The following is a 7,523-nucleotide window of genomic DNA, read 5'->3' on the forward strand; positions in this document are numbered from 1 at the left end:
AGAAATGGAAAGACTAACTCTCTAGAAAGCACGAATGAAGCTGCAGCTAGCAGACAGATATGTGGAGAGACCCTTAGGAATGTCGATAAAAGTTATTGTACCCTCTTCTGGAATAAAATATGAACATACTTTTAGTATAGTTGATTTTGGGAAAGGCAACAACTTTGAAGTTAATTTGGGATGACCATTTATGAATCAACCCAAAATGGTTCAAGATTGGGGCTATGAAATCTACCTAAGACATAAGGGTATCAAAACTAGGGTTATCACGGAGGATCATAGCTACAAAGACATAAATCAAACCTTAATAGAAGACTTTGGTGTAGCTATGGATTCCGAAACGTAGTTGTCTACCTGATTAATGAAAGATTCACATATTTGGATGTGCAAAGCATCGGAGTGTGGTAGCCTGAAAAGGGAGGATTGCATCCTAGAGCGCTATGTAAAAGATAACTACTATGTGAAAGAGCAGTTTCCAAAGGAGTTTTTTGAATCCTTTGGATGGGAGAAAATACCGGTGACTCTAAATGTTTGCATGAATGAGGTGACCAACACCGATTACCTTTTGTGACAAATATGGTTACGACATAATGCCCTTCCAGATGATAAATGCTATCTTGACACTAGAAGAGGAGATGGAAACAACCAAAACCAACAAAAAAGTTTTTTGCAATAAAATAGTGCACAATTTTTTTGTTCAAGATCTTAGTGAAGACGACGATGACAAATTGAATGATTCAAGGAGCGTCGATTTGAAAAATGATACAAAAGACGAGCTTTCACGGGGCTCAAAAAAACAAACATGCACCAAAACTAGGTGAGTCAATCTTCTATGATTTTCCGAACCAAAAAATGAGGAGACAACCGAGAAACCGAATGAGAAGGACAAAAGGAAATGAAACAAATTTGAGAAACCAATGCCAAAGTGATGGCCAAAATGCAATATCTCATGCTAGTGGGGACAGATGATTGTGTATGAGATAAAATAACTAGAAAACCTTGAAATTGACAACTTTTCAAACAAATTTAAAGAAGAAGAGGAAAAACAAAACAAAGGATATGGCCGAAACATCAACGAAGGTGTCCAAAACCAAATGAAAAAGTGAATACCAAAAGTTAAAATGAACATTGAATGAGATTTGGACAACAGAAATGGAAAGTGAAGAAGACTCTAACACAAACATTTGGTGCACCCCTCTCACTACAAAAAGTGCATCATTCAAGACAGATGTATTCTCATTGAACAACCAATGCAAGAGCCTAAAGAACCAAGGACATTGTATGATGGACTTGAGAATGCAAAGAGGATTGATCTTGATGAACCAAGGGAAGAACAGAGACTGGCTTATATAGCCACGGATCTCATCGAAGAGGAAGATCAACTTATGATAGCTACTCTCAGGCAATATAGACATGTTTTTTCTTGGTCATACAAGGATCTTAAGGGAGTATATCCGAGAATATATCAACATACAATACCCCTTAAGGGCGATGCTACGTTGCATAGACAACATCCCTATACCTATAACAAAATATTTGCAAAGAAAATCATAGAAGAAATAGACAAACTTAAGGAAGTGGAGTTTATCTACGCAATAGAGCACAAGGAGTGGGTGTCACCCATTTTGGTAGTACCCAAAAAGAATGGTAAATTGCAAGTGTGTGTAAATTTGAAATCGGTAAACACTACCACAACTAGAGACAACCATCCCTTATCCAAAAAGAATGGGCCGTTGCAAGCATGTGTAAATTTGAAATAAGTAACCACTACCACAATTAGAGACAACCATCCCTTATCTATCATAGATCATGTGATTGAGAGAGTCGCAGGCAAGGAAGCTTACATCTTTCTTGAAAGCTTTTGGGCTACAACGAGCTTGCCATTAAGCCGGAGGATCATCACAAAATGGCCTTTGCCACAAAATGGGACATATTTTCTTATCGGGTGATGCCATTTGGCCTAACCAATGCACCTACCACATTCCAAAGACTCATGAGTCACGCATTCAAGGAGTATCTAAGACAATTCTTGGAGATTTATATGGATGATTGATTTGTATATTCTCTCTAAAGAGACAAACATGTCAAACACTTGAAAACGATCTTTGAGAAGTGGAGAACTTACTGCATTTTCCTAAATCATGAAAAATGTGTTTTCATGGTAAGTAAGATTTTGGGACATATTGTGTTAAAAAATGGAATTTCTATAGATCTTGAAAATATACAGGTGATTGTTGCTCTCTTGAGACCCATTAAAGCCAGAGAGGTACAAGCCTTTATGGGCCATTGTGGCTATTACCAAAGTTTTATTTACATGTATGTGGTTGTTGCAAGACCTCTCTATGCTCTCATCACAAAATTTGAGTGGAATGAAGAATGTGAGAAAGTGTTTCAGCGATTGAAATAGAGATTTATTTTTGCTTCAATTTTTAAATCTCTTGATTGGAACAAGATATTTCATGTTCATACAGATGCATCAGCATATTCTATTGGATGTATCCTAGCTCAACCTAGAGAGAACAATATGGATTTTCCAATTTTTTACTCCAGTAGACAACTCAATAGTGTAGACCAAGATTACACAACCATAGAAAGAGAAGGATTTAGAATGGTGTATGTAGTCAAAAAGTTTAGACATTAACTTCTTGCAAAAAAAAACGTATTTTTTCTGAATCATCAAGCATTGTTTCACTTAGTGAACACTCAATGCAATACTAGCAGTATAGTTTGATGGTTCATAATGTTATTAGAGTTTGATTTTAGTGTAGAGTTCAAGAAAGGGATTACTCATCAGAGGGTAGATCATTTATCACAGTTGATACACTGGGAAGCACCTCTGGACGTTGATGATTACTTGTCAGACTCTTATCTTTTCAACATCGAGATGGTACCGAGGTGGAACAAACATGCGATGCCATTTCTCACCCTTGGTTCTTTGCATATTCAAAGGCAACCATCAATCATTGAGAATTCATGCTCATTAGTACTAATAGCTGGATGGCTATAAAAGCAAGGAAACAACTGATACTTAGGCTATGTATAGAGCCATCGGAGAAAGAAGTGTACTTTGTTGGGATGCGAGGTTTTGTTGCATCTTTTGTGTGAACAATCTCTTCCACCTATAAAAGTGTCATGTTTCAATAACCCATGTGAAGAACTCCTTACAATCCATGTGCAAAGAAAATCCACTTGTGTTTGTGCATAGGCAACCATATCTTGTTCTCATGTGTCAAAAGGATGTCTCTTTTGTATATGCCTATATAGAGGCACATTATTCTAAATAAAAACAAGTCTAACATTTTGCAATTTCAATCTATTGTACTATGTGTCCAATATCAAGCCCTAAGATAACTCTACTTTAATCATGCTTATGCCGTGAATGGCAGCTAACACATCCACCTTAACCCAACAATTGGTATCAGAGCTTGGTTTAGATTATAATCTCCTAATCAAATAACATCCTAGCCATTTACAATTTCTCCTATGCTACATTGCACTGGAGCCTTCTCTAATTAGGCATTGCAATTGCTAAGTCAACACCCCTTGTGCATTGCATATTAATAATGGTGTTAATCACATTGTTAATTTTTTCCTCTTTTAAAGTCCTTTGGTGATGGGATTTGTACTACTCGTGCCACTACCCATATTAATCAATTAGGAAGGGAATTTAACGATTGTTCATAATTGCAACGTGATTGACGCATTATAAGTATCGATAGTTAAATCAATTTTTATGTATTCTATGTGCATATTAATTTTTCATCCATTGTAAAACATAAAAAACCTTATCTGAATTGGTTGTGTGCTTGCATCCTCTACACAATCTTCAATTAAAGCTCTTATTTGCCAAATTTATCCATAATTAGCCATCGCTAATTATCTCGATAGATTTATGTGTGTATGAGAGAGAAAGAAAGTAGTGTGTGTGTGTGTGTGTGTGTGTGTGTTTCTGTATGATTTGTGGTGGGAAGTGACAACACAAGGCTTGTTTATTTTCTCGGCCATGAGCTGGTGGCGTGGTGTCACTCTATCCACCTTTGCTCAATGACCTATATCATCATCAACAGCTTCTGCGCTACGCCTCAACTTACCCTTTGCTACCCCAAGGTGGGCCACGGACCATGGCTTCTCGAATTGTTCAAGTGGTGCTGCTCCCGTCTCGCAAACCTCTCAAAGTGTTCCAAAGTTGCTCAAGCCCATCCTCATCACACTAGCTTCTTGTAGCGCCCATCCTCAATCACTGACTTGTCTTTACGCTCTCGGTGCTAAATCTGCCACTGTAACATCCGGTGCTATCTTGCCCTCCTCACCACAACTGTAGTATTAAAGCACGGCCCTCGTCACATACCCTCTTGCATGTGTTCCCGCTGGCTCGATACACCAATTACATGATCCTCGCTTACCTGCCCCACATCGCCAAGGTGCCATAACACCCGGTCAACACCAACCCTCTGATTGAAGTCCATATCTTTGCAATTTGTGCAAGCCCGCCCAACTGCCGCAGCCCCATGGCTCTCCACAATTGTGCCTCCTTGTACTCAACTCTATTACGCCACTGGACAACCCTGATTACCCACATTAGTGCTTTGGCTTTGCTTGCTCTACTGCATCATAGCGCCAAGCCTAAAGAAAATATGGTGCCCATGATTGCTCAACCAACCTGCTGCTCCCTGCCCTGGCCCGTTATGGAGAGCTGACAAACCCACGGATCGCTCTTGCGCCACCTTGCAGCTACACAGAGATCGGAAATTTAATGAAATTGTGAAACCATGAGTTGTACTAATTCTAGTAAGTGTAGTCTCCCATATGCCAACTTCGAGCCTTCAAAATTCCTCACTAAAAGCTCATTTCCATGGTAGTTCAAGCAAAGTATTTTCACAGCGTTTTCTTGGGCTGTTGACACACATCAAGACCAAGTGTCCACAATCATCAGGAGGCCAGCAAAAGGATTTCTTTAAAGCTTTCAAAAGTATCAAATGTCAAGAAAAGAAAAGGATTCATTCCTTTTGTGAAGAGTGACTTTGCTACCAGTGAAGAGGTGCTTCACATCAACCAAAGGAAACACAATATCTGCTTTATGCACGCAGCTCAACCAATGTATCCACACTTTAACTGTGCTAACATAGCACATTTTGAGTACAAGGCAAGTTATGTTTTGGCTTTTCCGCCCACTTTTATGAGAGAACTAGACACTACTGGCATAAAACCGGTAAGACCTTCCTCATGGACTATGGATATAATCACCCATGATATATATGTTATGTCTACACCGGCATTGATCACTTGTGATGCACTACATGTGGCTAGGATACAAACATCACTAAATGAACAACAAAAATCATCAAGGAGAACCATTAATGCAATGTATCTGTATTGTACTCATTCGCCATGGAGATTGCATCTTTGTCAAAACGGACCAACAACATGCGTGAAGAAGATCAACATCAACATAAAAATGATGAAGAAAGCATCGACACACGACGAAGCTCACAACATCAAGACAAAGGCATAGCAGTTGGGGGACATATTCAAAATATTTTTAAAGTCCTTTTGCATAGCATAAATAGTCTTTTCCCATGTGGTTTTTCCCTCTATTGTACATATATGTGCATTTATCTTCCTTTGTATTTTCACAATGTGCATTGGATCAAAAGATCGAAAACAACATCATCAACATATTGGCTACTACAACAACAACCTATAGCAAGAATACCAACAACAAAGTACAACATCTTTTTGCAGATTTGTGTGGGGGAGAAATTCCTCCAACAAACAACAAACGACATGTGTTGAGCATTCTCTCAATTTTACCTTGCCCTCTATTTGCGTGAGGGACAGCTTGTGTGTGTGCTACATCCTGATATTTTGTGTGTGTTCACCCTTTGTGGTTAGAGGAGGAAAATTTGTGTTCAAGGGGAGGCTTTTGTTTTGTGTGCCTCACCCTAGTGTGTTTTGAGGGGAGGATTGTGTGAGTGATATGCAACCAAAACCCACATAGGGGAGGATTGTTGGGATGCAAGGTTTTGTTGATCTCTTGTGTGAATAATCTCTTCCACCTAGAAAAGTGTCATGTGTCAATAACCCATGTGAAGAACTCCTTACAACCCATGTGCAAAGAAAAGCGAATTGTATTTGTGCATAGGCAGACACATCTTGTACTCATGTGTCAAAAGACTGTCTCTTTTGTATATGTCTATATAGAGGCACATTATTCTAAATAAAATCAAGTCTATCATTTTGCAATTTCACTCTATTGTACTGTGTGTCCAATATCAAGACCTAAGCTAACTCTACCCTAATCATGTTTATGCCATGAATGCCATGCTAGCACATCCACCTTAACCCAACATACTTAAGACAAGCTCACATACAAATGGCAGGGTTTCACAATGCAAAAATTGAGACATACCGGAGACTGATGAGACTTAGGGTGTATTGGCCTCATATGCAAAAAAGCATCCATGACTGTGTAAGTTCATGTGATACTTGTTCCATCTAGAAGCCGATCAAACATGCTACACTGCTCAGGATAACAGAAGCACCCAAGTGTGTGAAGTACATTGTAGATTACATCAAACAAGAAATCTTTCCAGTAAGCTTAAGAAGATCCAAACTATGCTCAATTCACAGAGAAGCAAAAAACTATGTTATCATTGAGAATAACCTTTATTGGAGAGGGATAGATGAGAATTGGAGAATCTATCCTGTCCAGTACGCGTACTTACCTATTCTTGACCAATCACATGTAGGACCACTAGGAGGTCACTTTCTGGCCAACAAAACCACAAAACCGATATTCCTTGCAAGAATTTGGTGGCTTACTTTGTATACGGAGGTAGAGAATTATGTCAAACAATGTGATGATTGCCAACGAGAAAAAGTACCAAGGCGACAAGATGAAATCCCATTGAGACCAATGATGAGGGCAAGGGCATTTACCAAATTGTGGATAGACTTTGTTGGACTTATCTCACCACCGAAATATTTCTCAATACATCATATTGTCCACATATTAATCAACCAAATGTAGAAGTGAAGGACAATGCTAAACGATAGTGTAGTTCTTGTTTGAGAACATTTTCACAATATACAAGCTTCCGATTGAGAAAGGGAGTGATCAAAGTTGGCTTGGAGGAATGGATGTGTGAATCAATGTCCAACTAGCTAATGGAACGACCATGTGTCAATGCCATGTGGTATTATACATATCGCAAGTTGTTGACCTTCATGATTAAATAGACCAAGATTGAGCAAAAGGCAGATAACAAACGAACAATGGCTAGTTTGGAACAAGCCAATGTCTCAACTAACATTGACGGTAACCACTACCCACATCAATTCCACATTATGGATGATATGGACCTCAATGAGGAAATCATCTTGGGAGTTTCATGGATCCACACTTACAAAGCAGTTTCCAAGTGGCAAGACAACACTTTGAAGTACACTTGCAAGGGAATAGCTTATATTACATCCTTGGCACAAACAAATCATATTATGAATGTGCAAACTCACTCCAATGA

The sequence above is a fragment of the Adiantum capillus-veneris genome, chromosome 25, assembly GCF_014529385.1.
Source record: "Adiantum capillus-veneris isolate H3 chromosome 25, ASM1452938v2, whole genome shotgun sequence".
In the NCBI taxonomy this organism is placed as follows: domain Eukaryota; kingdom Viridiplantae; phylum Streptophyta; class Polypodiopsida; order Polypodiales; family Pteridaceae; genus Adiantum; species Adiantum capillus-veneris.